Here is an 18,813-nt window from a genome sequence, read left to right as displayed (position 1 = left end):
CTGGAAGGCGCTGACCACTGTGGAGGGACAGGCTGGGCATTGGTCAGCAGGTGGTGAACAATTATTGGATTGTGCAGCACTTGTTTCCCTTGGGTGTTACTCCTCCCACACTTTCTCTCTCTCTCCCCCATCTCTTTCATTACAATTATTAATACTATTGTTATTTTATTTTGTTTCAATTATTAAACTGTTCTCACTCCACTGATGTTCCCCACTTCCCTACCCAGTGTCCACACAGCCTCCCCACGGCAGGAATTTGGCACTACCACTGCCCCACACCTCCTTCTCCGTCACTCCATGGAAAGCCAGTTCTCCCTGCTGGAAGCTTTACACTTTTCCTATTCTAACAACACACTGCAGGGGAATTAAATTATTCAGAGAGCATAAGGTACATTTTCATTTTCTTCTAGCAGTGAAATCAGTCCACTGATATAGACTGCCTTTGGAAGCCTGACTTTCTCTCTGAAAAGCAGGCATCCCTAACATCATTCCCAAGGGAGACCAGAGAGGTTACATTTCCCACATAACCCTGGGAGTGGCAGAGAGGAGCCCAAAGCCCTACTCTGCACAGACAGATACAATAAAATCATACTTCCCACTCAGTACTTCAGGCAAAGAATTTTTTTGATCACTTCTATCTGGAAATAAAGCAGCACCTTGCTCTGTATTTCTTCTGTTTGTATTCAAGTTTAGAAACAAAACAGATTGTTTTTTCCTCAGTCTGAAGATGTTTTTGCATCATGGAAACTTAATGCCCTTTCCAAAAGTTTCCATGGTCAAAGAGAACACAAGCCCAAACACACTCTGTACGTGCCATGCCAGCAATTACACTTGAAGGAAAGCAGCAGATAAACACCACATCGGGAGGGCTGGAGGAAGAGCACACAGAGAGGAGCCAACAGGGAGAGGACGTGCATCCTCCCTCCTCCTCCTCCTTTTCCCCTCCCTGCCGTGCCAGGTACAGCTGGGCTCCTCGTCACATTAATTGATGCAGTCAGTTAATGGATAAACAATTAACCAGTGTATCCAGTGATTATTTGCCAGGGACCACAACAGGGCTGCATAACTCAGGATTTTTTTTTTTTTGGGGGGGGGAGCTGAAGCTGTTTTCACAGCTGGTACAGACAAGTCCTGGGATAATGCAGGGTCCAAACTCAGATAGACCTGAGCCAGTCCCAGCAGCAAGATTTGCCCCATAGAGATTCAAGCAAGATTCTGGGGTTGAGAGGGAAAAAAGTGACTTGTCCCCATGAACCTGAGAAGTGGCCAAGCTCCCCATCACAGTCTGGGGAGAACTAGAGGGCACAGGGAAGACTCAGTCCTGGGCAGGGAGGACAGCACTGGGCTCAGCCAGAAAGACAGGATACAACACATCCCTCTGAAAGCTTTCTCAAATTGCTTTATACAGCTCTGCTCCGTAAGAGCTATTTAACCTCCTGGCCAGAGTTTCCATGTGGACACTGCATTCCCATGGGCAAGCTGAGGAACGCGCCCAGGTTAACCTGCAACAGGCTGGGTGCAAACAGGCACCACGCACGGATATCCAGGATTTAACCACAAAACAGATGGGATACATCAAGAAGGCCCTGTCTATCCAGTGCCACTCACTGCTTGCACTGGAGATGGACTAGAGAATGGAATTATAAACCTGCTGATAATGTCAGCTTTGGAGGCTGCAATTACGTGTGGGTCAGAGACAACTCAAGTAGCAGAAGAGTGGAAATAATAAGATAAATTTATGAGAAACGAGTGCTGCATTCAGTATGTGGCTGTTGCCATGCAGGATAGAAAATAAGCAGGACTTGTTAAAGGAAAAAAAACCCAAACAGCCAAAACCAAAGAGAAAAAACAGGATTTGACTGAGTCAAGCAGCAATGCGAACAAAGGCAAAACCTATGCCAAGATGCACAAACAGGGATACTCCCCGAGAGCCAAAAAGAAAGATACAGTGGAGAAGATAGGAAGAGTCAGATCTAAAGTATTTGACCTCTGAGAACAGTGTCAGTACTGGGAGCAGGAAGAGAAACGTGACACAGTCTGCAAGCCTGTAGAAGGCTGCTGTGAGCAGGGTGGACAAATGAGAATTGCTCTGAATTAGAATCACAGAATCATGGAATGTTTTGGGTTGGAAGGGACCTTAAAGACCATCCAGTTCTATGGGCAGGGACACCTTCCACTATCTTAGGTTCTTCCAAGCCCTGTCCAACCTGGCCTCGAACACTTCTAGGGATGGGGCAGCCACAGCTTCCCTGGGAACCTGTGCCAGCACCTCACTACTGTCACAGGGAAGAATTTCTTCCTAATATTTAGTTTAAATCTACACTCGTTCAATTTAATTGCTGGTTTAAAGCAGAGACTAGAGAGAAAGCTCTTCATTTCAAGACCTCCAGAACCACATATCCAAACCTGCTGCTTGGGCAGCCAGGATCTGGCACAGCAACCTGCATTTCAACAGTGGGAAGGTGCTGCTCCAGCTTTATCCAGCTTGAAATCTGCTTGGGCAAAAGCAACAAGGAGGAAAAACCAACTAATAAAGTCAGCAGTAAAGGAAAACTTTGGAAAGAATAAACAGGCAAGAAAGAAGGGAGATAGTAAGAAACTGAAAGAGGAAAAAAAAGCAGACTTTTAAAAACCCCCCAAACACTGCTGACACCACCTTTGTCCAGCCTAGTTCTCAGATTAATTATTTCTCCTTTCAAGAACCACTTAAGCTCTCTGCCTCCTGTCGCCAGACTGTCCCCACAGCACAAGGGCCCTAAACCTCTTGAACTAGTAAAATATATACACTGGAAACAGTGAGTGCACAAAGAACCAGCCAAGATTTTAACTACAGGAACAATGAAAAATCAAAATCAACTACATTAATCCCTGAGCCCTTGTGAATACATTGCAAACCCGTAGCTCAATTCTGCAACTTTTCAAGCCCAATTTCTACTTCTGTTATTTGCCATTTTGGTTATGCTTTAACCCCAAGTTATTACTTTGGGAATCATATCACAATCTCAGCCTTCGCCAAAGAAAATGGTTTTCTGCTTGTTGCACGGGACAACAAAAGCACAGCTTTAAAGGAATAGAAACTGGAAAGCATAAATTAACATATTTTAGTAAATATTCAAGAACAGTCCTGTGTTTTGAAGTCATTCATGTCCTGATGTGAAAATGTATGCGGCTGGTAATAGAACAAACTACCTAAAACTTGGTCAGCCCAAGCTTATTCTGTACCGTGATAGATCTGCAACAAGCTCAGATAATCACTGGTCCTTAATGAGGTTCTGATGCTGATAAGCACCACATAGAGCTATGAAACCCAGAAAACCTTCATTTGAGAAAGAGGGGAGGAGGGAAGAGAAAGTACATCCAGGAAAAACAGACATTTCCTGCTAATGCCTCGCAGGGTTTGATGCTCTACATCAATTCCCATCCCTATGGTCAGAAACATTATACTCCCTGAAAATTACCCTCATTTAAGTTCTCATGACATCTCTCTCAGTACAGTGACCTTTTGGTAAGGGCTGTGACAAGTGACCTCTTTTCCCATACTTGGTTTTGTCCTGCAGGCAGCAGTGCCAGTGGTGGGACACAGGCAAACCTCCCAGGCTGTATGGAGCAAACCAGACAGGCTCAGGCTAAAACCGGGCAAAGAAATGGTGTCATTGACAACAAAAAAGAAAAAAAAACAACAATCAAAATGAAGCCCAAAGAATTTGAGCCATGAATTCTCTCTCTCCTCCTGCTGCCAAAAACCTGGGTACCCTACAGGCACCAAAAGGCCAGATGAGATGCCAAGGAAATCCCACGCATGATGTCCTCAACAGCTATTTGCTCTGTCTAGTGGTGATGAATCTTTTCCACATAAATATTTCCTAATTTATCCAATTTTAAACCTAAAATTAGCTTTGGACCATTCCTGCATGGAGAAATACTCTCAGCTTACAAGGTGAGGTGTTATTTGCATCCCTCGGGAGAAGCTGGGCTTGTCAGCACACCTCAGATTTACACCCTGGCACACCTTCCTTCCACAGCCCTGGGCAGGGGTCAGCCCTACACTGAACCTGAAGATTCCCCCCAGGCTCGGGTCCCAGACAGCACCTGCAAATCAGGTCCTGCTTTTTCAGACCCTGTACTCATAACAAAGCAAGAGAAACACGCACTGATCTTATTTATACCCCCCCATTTAATAAAGATCCCAGGGCTCTTACAGGTACATGTTACATTTTCTAAGTATGAAATTAAAGACAGAGGGGTTGAAAAATGCTCAGCAATGCCTCAACCCTGTTCTTCAGTTCAGTACATGGAAACCATTCAGCCAGAGGAGCAAGCAGCCAGCATGGCACACACAGACGCCTCCTGAAAAATATGCCCTGCTGGATGCTCACTCTGCAGGGACAGAGCAAGAGAATTAGAGTTTGTTTTCTAAAATACACAAAACAATCCTTGAATAAGAACGAAAGCATTGCCTCCACGCTGGAGAACTGAAATACAAATTCAAATCAACAATAATGTTCAAACATCATTCTGACCTAATTTCCTTATCTTTAGCTCAGTCCGTATAAAACCAAAATATTTCAAAACACTGTTTCCAAAACAATTATTCCCACAAAGTGCCTACATTTAATAGTAATACCTCTAAAAGCACAAACCAATTAGTGCTTCCTGCAGCACAGTTCCCTGGTTCTGCATTATTGATTTCCACAGTCCCTGCCATGTGAGGCTTCCTGCCAAGCCACCAGCCTGCCCAGAGGAAAAGTAAAGTCATGGGAACCCACATGGCCTGTTTGCAACAGGGGATGAGATGCTTCAAAACTGGGATTTCCTGGAAAGAACTTTGGAAGTCCCTGGTGTGTTATCCATACTGTGCAGAGCCCCTTCTGCTTCTGTACAGGGTTCTGCAGCATCCATCCCACAGTGTTCCTGCTGGAGAAAAAGGAACAGAAAAACCAGGCAGGTCAAGGGAAACTGTGAGGATGGGCACTGGTCACTGCTGTCACTGTATGGTGACTAAGCCACGGCTGCAGTCAGAAACCCCCCCTGTGCAGTGTTCTCCCCACACCCAGGCCCAGCCTAAGCGTCAGGCACCTCCCAAGGACTCATTTTATTTGCTTTACAGTATGGTAAAGTGAAAATATAAACATCCTTGGATGAGCAGTGGCTGCTGATCTCATGCTGAGGTGGTACTGGTTGCTGTGGCTCCCACTTCCCCTGCCCAGCAGCATCCCAGGAACAGAGTGCCTGCTCCCTGGGGTGCCAGAGAAGTGTGGCCTTCCCGGGAAGCTGATCATTAGGTATTTATTGGTAATTAATGCTGGCCCTTCACATACTAATTCATCACCTTGTTTTGGATTCCTCAGGCACAGATAAGAGTGTTGAAGCATCTCAGGCAGTGCATCCTCCAGGGAGTACTATGAGCCCTCCACTCCCTGATGTGGTCACAGCACACACCCTGCACCCTTAAACCCAGAACACTGCCTGTAACACCCTTGAAAGCCAGGGCAAGGGATGCCCAGAGCTTCGGGCACCTAGCTACCTATCCCAGAGAACCACTAGCACTATAGTTACAAACAGTCAAAGGGAACCAGGTGACAGCACTCTGGCATCCCCAAAACATGCACTGGAGATGTGACAGGAGTGGCCAAGTGTCCTGGGCTGAGGGACAAGAGGGGCTGGGAAAAGTACCTGTTGCAAAGAGCACAAACAGCAGGAAGGCCAAAGGATGCAGCACTTCAGGTTGCTGACAGACACGCAGAGCTTGACAAGAGGCAGAGGCTACAAAAGCTCTACACAAAATCCTAAAAGTGAGGAGCTTGCCAGAGGATAGTGTAATGCACAGGACTCTTGGAGTGATCAGGGATGACAAGGAGCACTGCAGTGCTCCCGGGACGGTGCTCATTGCTGCTGCACTTATATATAGCTGAACACATCATATAAATACAGGGCATATTTTTGTGACCTAAACATACAGATGTCTACAGGGCCAACGTCCTGTACATCACTCAATGCTATTCTGGTATCTCCCAGTGCCACGTCTGCTCCAGCAAGCGACACCTGCCAAGCCACATTTCCGCAAGGAATTCCAGTGGCTCTGAGACAAGCAAGCATGCTGGAAGGCAGCCCAACACCTCCATCCCTCAGCAGGGTTAGGTGGCAGGTGATAAATGCAAACATAGACCTTCACGTAACTCCTGCCAGTCAAGCTAATCCCAAGGAAGGCACTGCAGCCTGTGGTCAGGATGGATTCAATGACTGCAACAGGATCTCAGCCACTGCTACCCAGCCCTGCACGGGCACTCTGTCCTGGCAGCAGCTCTAGATAATGGTAGAGTGCAGGTACCCATCAAGATGTCACCATCCTCACTCCTGCTGCAACCTCCTGCTTATTGAACAGTTTTCATTGAGTGGGAACATGACTTTTCTTTCTCCTTGTGCTTTTTCCAAGTGAAAGCACATGGAGGTGCTTTTTGTTGACCCTTTCTGTTACTTGCTCAAAAAGTAAGAAATTTCTGCAGGTACCACAGCAACAAGGAGTAGCAGATTGAGAACATGTATTTTTACTAATAGTTTATTGCTTTTTTGTTGACTTTTTGGGATTTGTTTGTCTTAATGGAACTCTTCAAATTATTTCCAGTGGGGAAAAAAAAAGGTTGCCATGAGCATAAGGCCATGATGGAGCAGGAAGGCAACCCTTTTACTTAGTACTACTAAGTAGTACTACTATTAGTACAGTCCCCACCACAGTGCAGGACTCAAGTGTTCCCATGTAAGCCACAGCCAAGTCCAACTCCCTCCCCTGCCCAGGGGTTCCAAGGCATAGGCTCATCTCCCAGGGCACGATCAACTTCAAGGACCAAGGACAACCACTGCACGGTGACCACCACCACGGTTTTACTGGTGCTTCTGTCCCCCTCAGAGACAGCCCCAAGCACAGGGTGCAGGGCTGGGGACCCACATGCAGTGCCAATGGCTGCTTAACATCCGCAGTGCCAGGTCCATGCAGGTGTTTGTGTGATGCCATCCCACATTGATCCTTCCTGGCAGTGAATTGACTCCGCAACTGCTCACGCTGGACATTAACCTCTGCTAAGCTGTTTGCTTACTGTGCACACAGCATGCCAGGGATGCACTTTGGTAAACCCAAACCACACGATGAACTCTGGTTCAGGCTCTTGAGAGGAGCTGCAGCACTCTGGGGACACCATTTAACTCTGGTGCATTTAACTCTGGAGCACTGTCACCCACTGTCCCTACCCAGGGCAGGGACAGGCTGGAGCCCCCAGTGCAAAGGCTCATGACATGATACAGTCACTCTCATCCCCCCAACATGCTCTTCGTACTCCTGCCTGCAAACCTGGATTCGGCACCTTTCCAAACTGAAGCTCCCTGTGGATTTATTTTTCTTTTTAGCAATGCATTTAAATACATTTGATGCATTCTGCCTAATAAACTCCACAAGAATTTGATGTCTCCACCCTCATTTGACTTCTATTCTCCAGTCTACCCCTAAAGATGGAGCGCTCAGTGGCCACAGTTCCCACCATGGAGCTGGAACACCCAGCACCACATGCCTGTTGTGCAACCAGGCATTGTGCCCAAAGAGCCAGCAACAACACGTGCCAGAGGTAACAGGTGGGTGCATGCTTGCTCCTGATCCACACTTCCAACAGCAGCTGCTTTTCCTCAGCCACAGCCAGCAGCAAGCACTGACACGGGCAAACATCAGCTCTCAGCCTCCCCTTCACACCCAGAAATCTCCCACCAGCTCATGAACAACTTCATCTGTGGATCTAGGATAACATTAAGGCCTCCCAAGAACTGCATTTTCCTTCTCCCTGGACAGTTCAAACAAGTATTTGAGAACTTCTAGTTTACAAGAAGAAAACAGCTGGCTTGGGGAACGCTCAGAGGTAATTCCAAGAGCCAAGCTCAGAGGGCAAAGGCAATGTTGGCTCTGACACTTCAGAGGGCAAACCAGCCTCTCTCAAGGATCCCCATATGACTCTCCACAGAATCAACAGAGTTCAGGCCACAGGGTATTGGAGTTACTGAAAAGTTAATTTTTCTATACCTTGAAATGTTTGATCCATTATCAAAATCAAGGATGAGCAAATAATTACAGAAGTTGAGTTCTGGTTTCTCAAATAACTCTGGAATGATTGCTGAAGTTTCAGACTGGTACCTGCTGAACTGAGATCAAATCAGGCAAATTCAATAAAAAACTGCTCATTATGAAGAAGTAACTTGCAGAAACAGAACAGCTTCCTTCTGTTTCTTTCTTAAATACAATTAAATACCTGCAAATTTATGCAAAATAGCTCATTTACACACATTGACAATACTGACAGCTTGCTTAGTACAAAACAGATGCCTTGGAAAAAAATTTTAGACCCTTTCGCAGAGGGGAAATACAATGCCTCAATTAAGCTGGTACAGAAGCCCACTGAGGGCAGACAGGGAAAGATGATGCTCATCTCTGAGGTTCAGCTGAGCCTCAGCTGCCTCCTGGTTCCTCTCCCTTACCCACATGCCCAGACCTCCAATCCCTGATACACAACATGGGTGCCTGGATAAGGCAGAGACACCCTGCAGCTCTTTCTCCTTTTGCGAAAACTCCCCTGCAGTATTTTCCCCACATATTCCTAAGGGAAAACAGAGCATCAAGATTATGACTTAGAAGCTTAACCCTCCAGACCTCAGCACATAACAAGCCAAAAAGTAAAGACAATTTTTCCCTTGACTGCCATGACCTTCTGGAGCAGTGCTGCTCAGAAAGGCATCTGCAGGGAGTTTTTCACATGTACCAAAAAAAGCTGTTTGGCAGAAAGAAATGTGATAGTTTTGGGACAAGAAAAAAACCAAATAGGCTCAGACAGCAGTTTCCACCTAGCCAGCTCTTTCTCCTGGTGAACAAAATGGCTCACTTGCCATAACTACTGCCAAAACTCAGCAGGATCAGGTCTAGTCTCACAGAGATTTCAAAGGCACCATGACTCATCTTTCTTGGTAAGACTCAACACTGGGTGGGACATTCAGAGGAAAAAAAATATCAATCTGCAGGAAACCTCACTCATGGAAAAAATACACTTCAGAATATCTCGTGGGGACTACATAAATAGCAAAGGAGGAATGCGAAACTAAAGCACTTCTTTCTGAAAGGACTATGATGTACTGCCTGCTCTCCAAATTGTTTCAGCAGCCCTTGGGCTTGTGACAGAGAGAGGACAGCTGAGCTTCCTGTGAGACCTCCACACCCCTGGGTGCTTCTCACTGCACCCAAGAGAACCCCAAGCAAGGCAGATTGGTGTTCTTCATGTGAAATCAACTGCATCATGTAATAGCATCTTACTTGAAATGAAAGAGAAAACGCAAGCACAAACCCCCCAGCTGTTTCACCCCTTGTGTGTTGCATTCAAAGTTGGTTGGAAGAGAGAATACTTTAAATTTTAAATAAAAAAAAAAACCAACAGCAAGGTTGCCTTTAGTCCGGTAATGGGTTACAAGGTTCTGCCATGGCCACAACACCCCAGGTTACTGACAGTGTTGGAAATATGCAGTTAATTACTCTTGCTGGTTTGTTTTTCCCCTGGGGATTCCTGGAGGCTTCAAGCAGGACTCGAGCCCAGGTGTTGGTGGGAGAAGCCTCTGCTGAGGTTTGTCTGACCGGAGAGCAGAGCAGTCAGCAGTGTGTGCTCATGGGAGGGTGTGTTCTGGGTGGGACAAACACAGGCTGGGAAGGAAGAACAAGAAATTATTATTTCAGATTAAAAAATCCTCCCAGCAATCTGGCTGGCAAAATGGGAGAAGTTTCTAGGAAGTGACTCAGTGATGAGGCAGTGCTGGTGGTGCGGAAGAGTCCCAGGACACGCCATTATCAGGACCCTGACCCGGATGGGAGAAGAGTTGAGAAGCAATACAACCAGAAACTGCAATAGGCTGTGAATCAGCCACTTGCACAGGCTGGGACAGAGGCTGTCAGAGCACTGCTCTGTGGGACATTGTCTGCCTGGCACTGCCTTTTGTCTCTGCATACTGGAACGCTCATCCCGGAGAAGAGTGGTCCCTCTGTGCCCAGACCACCTTCCCTGGCTTTGAGACAGGAGTTGTAAACAGCCCCCAGAGCTACTGGAATCCTGCCACTGGCCCTGGGAGACCGAGGGAAGCAGCAGGTGTTTATCAGAGGTTTTTCTTCTTTCACCCGAAGAAAGAGCCCTCCACACATGAAGACTCACTGTCTGACCTGAAAAATGCAACCTGGAAAACACAATTTAATTCTTCTTTCACCAACAGAGGTGTAAACCAGGAAAACAAATCTCAACACCATGAATATTTTTAATATTTTCTGCTGTCAGTACAGTGTGCACAGGACTCCATACCCAGAGTGAAAGTCTCCTTCTGTTGAAGAGTAAATCTAAAATAGCAATGAGATTTTTCATCCTTAGCCCTGCAATTCCTCTCTGAGGCTTTCCATGGGTGGGCAATGGAGGGATGCTCTTTCTCTTCTGCAAAATATCCACCCCATCACTATTCAGACTGCCTTTTTATTAACAGCCTTTCTTCCTAAAGAGTCAGTTCCTTAAGGCAGAGGATCATTTCTTATTTTACCTATGCCTCCTCTGCCAGAAAAAAGGGGATAAAGGGGCAATGTCATTACACTAAGGTAACTAACGCAAACTGACTACTTTGCTGTCAAATCCTGCTGGAGGTGTAGCACCAGTTCATTTGCTGGAGTTCAATGCAGTCTGCCCTGCGTCCCCAGGGAGCAAAGGGGAAGGTTTAAAGGGAAATGATTGTACCAACTAAAGAGCACAAAGGTACGAACACCACACGTGACCAACACCAGCTTCAGTGAGTGCTTGGCACAGATGGGCAAATACGTGCCAAGGCAATACTGCTGGATTCATTCCCACCCAGCCCCACTCTCAGACACATTTTCTTGGCATCCAAGCAAGCACAATAGACCGATAAGGCTATCGCAAGACAATTACCTTGATATTAGAAACATGCATCTCATTTTGGCAATGATCCCTGAGCACATGCTGCGCTGTCACCCTGCCTGCTGAGCTGACACCACCACCACCAATCCCACTGCCAAAGCGGTGGCAGGTCCTCTGCCAGTTGCTCCATTCCCCTCCCTGACTCCTCTCCAGCAAGATCTCCCCGACCTGTGCCTATTTAGGCTTGTGCCTAAATTACAAGTTTTTATTCTCTGAGGCAAAACTCTCCCCCATGCTGGGATGAGTGGCTTCCTCTCTGCCAGGGGGATGCCTGGCACCATCCCAGCTCCTTTTGGGGCCCCAGCTCTCCAGCATGGGAGCAGCAGCCACCAGACGGCTTCTCCCCCTCTCCCCACGCCAGCAGATGGGTGCCGGGGGCCAGGCACTGTCTGACAGACATGAGCCCTGCTCCTCTTGTGTTATGTAAACCCCCAGGTTTCGGTGTTTATCTGCTTCAAGGATCCAGAAAGCACTAAATGCCACCGCAGCGCGTGGGCACGGGGAGCGAGGGATGTGCGAAGTGCTCAGTGTAGTGGCAATGCCACGCGATGCCGACCCCAGTGATAACTCCCACTGTTACTGCGTGGAAACAGAGAAAACTCTGAATTCCAAAGACTCAAACGTATATAAATTTCACGACCTATAAATCCACATTTTACTCCTGTTTGTTCCAACCCCAGCAGAGGAGCCAGGGTAAGGGCGTGTGTCCCATGGCACAAGGACCACGACAGCCTTGTGCCACCCTGAGCCAAGGAGGTGAGAAGTAACATGGCAAACTTTTGGTAAAGAAAGCCTGGCAAACAGAGCTCTTTTTCCATCAGCCCCTCTACCACCCACTACTTTCCAGGGTGTCTGCATGAGCTGAGCTGGTATGTACATCCAGCAGGTGATCGTGAGTGCATGAAACTGAGTGGCACACGAGGGGCAACTGGCTAAAAAAATGTTAAAAACTTACCTAGATATATATAAAAATAAATAAACAAAAAAATTAAATTGGTAATATATACATGACTCCATTCAGCAGGGCTGAAGTCTGGCCCTGCATAGGTGGGTGCAAAGAAGCCAGGCTGCATACCAGCTACTCACACATCCCACCACTCAGAGTGCAGAAAAAGCACAGCAAGCAGCACCTGAATATGGACTGAAAAAAATCTTATATGGCAAAAAAGAAAGGTTGGCCAAGGTTTTGTGAAGGGAGAGAAAAAGGAATGCAGTTGCAACTTCACTCAGATATGTGGACAAAATCTTAATGCCTGCAGGAGTTTCCAGGGGACGAGGTATGTCAGAGCAAGCTAAAAACACATCATCAATTAATTGTCAGCCATACAATGGGAGGAAAAGGCATGAAAGGTTCACTCTCGCCCTCCTCCTTCCTCACTCTCAGCCAAGGCCTTACTTACATCAGATACTCAAGCAACCCAATACCAAGAAGAAATCAAATTACTTCCACAGCTCTGTTATTATACACTGATTTAGGGCCACTGGACACTGTTCGTTCTCACTAAAGTGTTTTTGGTTGTTTTTTTTTAATAATTGCTGCAAAATAGCTGTTCCAACATGAAATTAAGGAACCACTTGTTTGCAGCAAAGGCACCAGAAAGGAGCTGCTCCTCACGGAGTGATGGCTTCCTGCAGTACTCCAGTGATTTCAGAGACTGACTTTCTCCTCTGGTGTGTTCACTGGGCAGAGAGATAGAAGATAAAACTAGAAGTCTGTATGAACTTTAATAACTGACATCTTCCTTATTATATAACTTCAAGGGAATAACACTTGTGGTAGCACCAGCTGTTAAGGTGCACTCTCTCACATTTCTTTCCTTGAAGGTTTGACAACTTGCTTTAAATCAATTTCCAGAAAAGGAATAACTTCCAAATCCCAGGTTCAACTGGCTGAACTTGCACTCAGTTGCACAGTTTATCATGTAAGAGATTTCTCAAATCACTGCTGGAGATCAGACCCACTCCCTTAAAACATGGAATCTTTCCTTCACTGCAGACACACCTGCAGTCTAAAGAGCGCTTCATAATTCACAGGATAACAACGCCAAATCGACACAAGACTTTACACTTTGTCACTAATAAAAGTAATAAAAATTTCTAGTTAAGGCACAAGATTTCAGCCTATTTTATGAAAGAATGTTTTCACCAGCAAAAATCACCTACCTAGCTCTTATAATGTCATTTATACACATGCATAAAGGCATCTTCAGCATTTAAAACAGCAGCAATTCTGATACCAGGAAGCTCTTCCTAAACTGTGAGAGCTCAGGAGACACCTGCCAGCAATAGCATTTTGTGTGGCAGAAGCTCAAGCCTCTCAAAATAAAAAGAACATCATGGCCTCCAGGAGAAGTCACTGTATTATAAAGTCTTTTCCAGTAAGACCAGAGCCTCAATGCTAATTTTCAATAATCCTGTAAAGGATCATGTTATATATCAGGATAAAACTAAATGCATAAACACGTATTTCAGTGAGAACCTTCACTCTTCTCTACTTAGGAAAGTTTACTCTCGGCAAAACCCAATTAAATAGATGTAGTTCTCAATAAATTCTCCTTTAATTGGCTGAAGCACAGCCTACAGCAATATCTGTAAATTTTAACAGGTCTTTTCAGAGGGATCTGGGGTTTTCCCCCAGACCTTGACTCTCTCCCCCAGGGAACTCTGACCAAGCCTGGGACTGGCCCCTTCTCCAGAGGGGAGGACAGTTCCATGGGCTCAGCTGTTCCCCCCAGCCAGCTAAACCCTGCTTCAAAATGGGCAATGGGGACACCATGGAAGGTCACCAGTGTGCTGCACCCTCAGCCCTGGGGGAGGCCAGACACTTTCCCAGACACTCTTTCCTACGGCAAAAACCCCCTGATTTTACAGGTTTGGTGGTATCTCACAGTAGAAGGATGACAGGAAAGGCTCCAGGCAAGTGCAGGGCAGGGCAGTTGCACAAGGGTGGCTGGTGGCTACCATCCCATCCCAGTGCTCTGTGCCCATCCCTGAGGAGGGATCAGAGATCCCAGCATCCCTGGGGAATGCTCAGCATCACACAGTAACACTGACCCTGAAGGAAGGGGCTTTCTGCTTATTCACAGTAAGTACAGTGCAGACCTGTGACAAGCTGCAAAGGAAGGGTAGCCCAGGGCCCACGGGATTAAACTTGGAACTTTCCAACTTCTGGCAAAGCTGGGCAGAATCTGTCCACGAGACCCAAACCACAGAGCTAACAATCCTGTGAGCATCATAAGAAGAAGTGGTTGGAAATCAAGCTCTCTGGTTACCTGCAAGCCTCTGGCATGATCTCACACTTTCAAATGCCAGAGAAGGCATAGGAGAGAAAATACAAATTCTTGAGTAATTTTAAAGGCACTCAGGAGTTCCCACCCCTCAAGCTGCAAACACAGGCAGCTCGAAACAAAATGCTGTACAAAAACAGAGCCTTTTTGTCCCAGCAGCCATGGACACACCAGCCTTGCCGTGACATCCATTACTTATGACCTTCAACCAGTGTCAAACCAGCAGAGCTTCATCCACCCAGTTCAATCACCAATGCCTGTCCCCAAACAGACACATAACGCTGCTGACCGGAGAGGCATTGTGGACATTTACTTAAGAGAAAGGATGTGGGGATCACAAAGACCTGGGCACATAATGCACATTGTCCCATTGCGTGCACAGAGTTCAGTCAGACCAGAGAAACATTTTCCAAAGCCAATGGAGCTGCACCAGCTGGAGCCACAGTCCAGGTGGGCCCGGAGGTACTCTGGGGCTGAAGATTTCCAGAGAGCATCATGCCAAATAAAGGACGACAGCAACAGGCAGAAGGCTTTCGCTGCAAGAAAGCCAGCCTGCAGCTGGGCAGGACGGACTGTGTCAGCGTGTTGGAGAACTATCAAGGTTTCCCATGTCCAAAAAAAAAGGGGGATGTGGCAGGGACACGACTCCACCGGCACTGGGGACACACCAACCTCGCTGAAGTTCACCCCAAATGTTAAGCTGCCCTCGCTGAGTTCCCCAGCCCAGACCCCCAGGCTGACCCCCGGGCAGGGCTCACACCGACCCAAACCCGCCCACTCCACCGCGCGCAGAACCATAAACCATCCCGAGCGCACCGGGCAGGCTGACAAACAGCTCCCAGCGGCGAAGCTGTCCCCAGCAAACAGCCTGAGTAGGGAATTCACTTGAAAACAGGCGCCCCGTGCTGAAGTACCCGCGTTCCCCCGGGCCGGGCACCCACCCCGGGCACCCGCGCACCGCCCGCACGGACCCGCCCGCACCGACCTGCGGCCCCCGCGGCCGGGGGTGCCCCATGGTGCCGTCAGAGCCCGCCGGGTCTCGTCCCTCTCCCGGGGCAGCTGCGGCCCAAGGAGCCGCTGGAGCAGTCGGAGGAGCCTCCCCCGCAGCCGGCACCGCCCGCTCGGCTCCGGGCGCGCTGCCCGGCACTCCCCGCCCCGCGCCCGCACAGCCTATGGGCGAGCCCGGGACACGGAGGGGAGGGAAGGGCGCCCTGCCCCTTCCAGGGTGGGCGTGTACGCCGGGAGAGCATCGTAAGCATGCAAAGAGGAGTAATTGGGCTGTGCTGTCCCAACTTGGCAGCCCCGCGCTCGGAGGTTCCTGCGCGCTCCCGGGGCCGCTCCCACAAGGAGCGCAGTTTGTGCTCTCCAAGCAGCGGCTCCTCCACCGAGAAGGCGATTCCCCGTCGCCACCGAGGAACTGCGTTTGGCCAGGGAAACAAAATTAAAAGTCTGTGCAAACTGACAATTTTTAATTGCATAGGCTGTGATATTTTTAGCATAAGACAGCCCGATAATTACAGTCCCGTACTGTTTGTGTGCGATCCGTCATCCTCTGCACATGCAGCGTTTTCCATGTTACTTCTCATACGCCCTTTTTAATATGCAAAGAAGCAGATTTTTCAGCGAGAGAGGGAGAAAAATTTTGTACTTACAGAAGCATTGAACTGGCAAGCGGAGAAGCAAAACCCCTGGTATATTACAGCTGTAACCCAGCCAGGTGTTGGTGAAATGCCCAAAACCTGTTTGCAGCACTGCAGCTCCCACTGCCACAGCTGTACACAGGTATCTGGGTGATTTTTTCCAGGGGGAAACTCAGTGTTCCCACTTCTGTCTCTACAGCAAGACACCAATATGGTTGTTAGAATATTTTTCTTCCTTAAAGGATTTTAATTTTAATTTTTTTTTATTTCTTTAAGTTATGAAGAATTGAACCATGGTTCTCAAATCTACATGAGAAAAATAACCCAGCTTTGGTCACCGCAGATGCAGAGACAGCCTCTAACCCCTGCTCTGGCAGTTCAATATAGAAGCATCTCCACATCCTCCATCAGAACAGTACCTGCCTTGTTTATGGGCACACCTGTAGAGTGTATACACTCAGCTCATATACACTGGGTTTACTATGACTTGGCTTACCAATAACTTAGTAAAACCAGTGTGAGTGATGTGCTTCACATTTAAAATCAAACTTGGAAATCTAAGGTGGATTTGCAATAGCATTGCACCACAGCTTCCTTCAGCTCCTGGTGTTGGACTCAAACACTGTCACACTCAGCACTTACGAAGGGTTCTGAGTCAAGGTGGCTCAGCAATACCAGCCGCATTGAGCAAGAAAAAAAGACAGCGCAAACATTTGTAACAGTCGGTGTCAGGAGAGAACAAAGCAACAGAGAAAACCTGGCTGGAACTCTGCAGCAAAGAATAGGGGTGATAGGAAATACAGAAAGTCACCCTATATCAGTGCCCTTTCCACCCCAAATACTGGGCAGAGCCATCCTCAAGAAAGGCACATTACCCCACATTGCAGAGGTTTCCTGCTAAACATATGGAATAGAAATCAATGGAGAGATGGCACAGGGAGCATCCTTCAGAGCACCCACCTGCCCACGATGCCCCATTTCTGCCATCCTCTCCAGACACACCCCTGTTCACTGCACATCTTGCTTGGGTAGGAAGCCAGCAGACCCTCTCCCATCTCTGAACACCTCTCCACATGTGCTGATGCACAGCAGGGACATCTCAGACAGAGAAAAACAACTCTGCAGACAAAACCCTCCCCCCTCCCCACCTAGAGCTCATTTCAATGCTCATCACCTATGTGACTGGCTGATTTCTGGCAAATCTTTCCAAATCCATAAACCTTAGCTCACTTAATGCATATTTAATCCCTCTGCTGCTAGGTTTGTGTTGGCAGCCACTGCGGCAGGGCTAGACCAGGAGTGGAAGAGAGCAGATGCTGTTGATGAGCATTTTGGCCTCTACCTAGTACTATCCCCCTCTCCCCAGCACTACAACAGAGCAGGTTCTCCACCCACAATTATCATCTCGTCCAGCAGAAACACCACTGTGTCCATGTCCATTAGTGGCTTTCTACATTTCCCATAATGTTCCCAGTCCCAGAGGCAATTCATGAAGTGGATACTTGGCACATGCCTTTGAAAATATCTTGTACTCTGAGGAAGCAGAGAATTGTCCGTCAGAGGTTTCTTTGTTTCTCCGTTCCCACCTGGTTTTCAATCCTCAGGAACTTCCGCATCCCCCAGAGGATACTTGGTGTTGTCACAGAGGGTGTGAAGTTTTCATATTTAATGTGAGATGCTGGTCCAAAGAGTGTGCTGAGTGACAGTCACACAGGGATCGAGGTCACTGCAGTCTGTAAAACCAAGAGGCTAATATTAGGAATCTTTTTTATTACTCTTTAGTTGTGCTTTATTCCTATTTTTTCTTCTCTTCAAAAGTTGTCATTTCCATGCCCAATGAGGTGGCCAAAAGTGGGGATATAGTAGGCAAATACAGAAGGACTTTTGGAGCCTATGCTGCTGCACACCAAACCCAATCTGCCTGCTGAAAGATAACACAGGAAAAGAAAAAGGAATTTTTTTTCTTTAAATAAGGACATTGTTCTCAGTTGGGTCACCACTTGGCATCACAAACAGGGAGAAAGGGGAGGAGCAGAGGGACAGCAGCTGCTGGACAATAGAGAAATGCCAAAGTAAGGCCTCAGCAGGAGAGAGAGAGCATAAAGAAGCCATCAAGTCCTCCAAGCCTCTCAAAACATCATCTTGCACCAGAAAAGCATTCTCCCCTTCCCCTGTGGCAAAGGGCAGTTTTGCCCAAAAGTTGGAGCACAGGAGGCCCCTCAGCAGAGTCATGGCAGGGCTTCCATGTTGAATACAGGTGTCACCTAAATACAGGGTTTTACCTATAGAGGTTTTTCTGATCAATTTGCTTTTCCTTTATTAAATGAAGCCAGCTCCACTAGTATAAACCCCAGCCTTGTGTTATTCACAGTGTTACAAATAACAGGCTATTCCCTAGCCCGGTGCTGCTGAACTGGTGACACCATTCACAGCAACTGACACATCCCTGGTTAGGTGCAATACCAAAGATGGCAAAACCCTAAAAACAACCACCAAATGCTTGAGTGGAGCACTTTTCTGCCTGTCATTCATGTCTGCAGACATTGAAAGGACCATTTTTACTCCTTGTATTTCCCCTTTGGCCACACAGATGGTCCCTGATCCCAAGTGTGTGTCTTGTTGGTGCCTCTCCAAAGTCATGGGGTCCAGAGGCCAACTAGGGGAAAAACTGGGGAGGAGTTCTTCCCTTGGTTGAGTCCCATTTGGGAAGGGACCTGCAGAGCCCCAGAGGAGGAACCAGCTTTATGCCCAATGATAAAGAGATGAGGGCTGGCTTTGGCACCGTGTAATGCCAGGCTGCAGCATGAGACACCACTGTGCCTCCTGCTCCTGCACCAGGTCCTCAACCTCTGCTGAAGCCATCCTGTCTGTAGAACAAAGGGGTTTCTTCCTCATAGCACA

General features: G+C 47.5%; 1 protein-coding gene across 2 annotated transcripts in view; it reads right to left on the bottom strand.

Annotated features, from left to right (window-relative positions):
- PLD1 (phospholipase D1) overlaps positions 1-15,392 on the bottom strand; it is a 62,560-nt gene extending 47,168 nt beyond the window's left edge. For both annotated transcript variants that reach the window (XM_071567032.1, XM_071567033.1), the window contains exon 1: positions 15,258-15,392. The gene's annotated coding sequence lies outside the window, so the exon portion shown is untranslated. The remainder of the gene's footprint in view (positions 1-15,257) is intronic.
- Positions 15,393-18,813: the final 3,421 nt, after the last annotated feature.

Source organism: Pithys albifrons, chromosome 11 (genome assembly GCF_047495875.1).
Source record: "Pithys albifrons albifrons isolate INPA30051 chromosome 11, PitAlb_v1, whole genome shotgun sequence".
NCBI lineage: Eukaryota > Metazoa > Chordata > Aves > Passeriformes > Thamnophilidae > Pithys > Pithys albifrons.
This window is presented reverse-complemented; position numbering and strand designations above follow the sequence as displayed.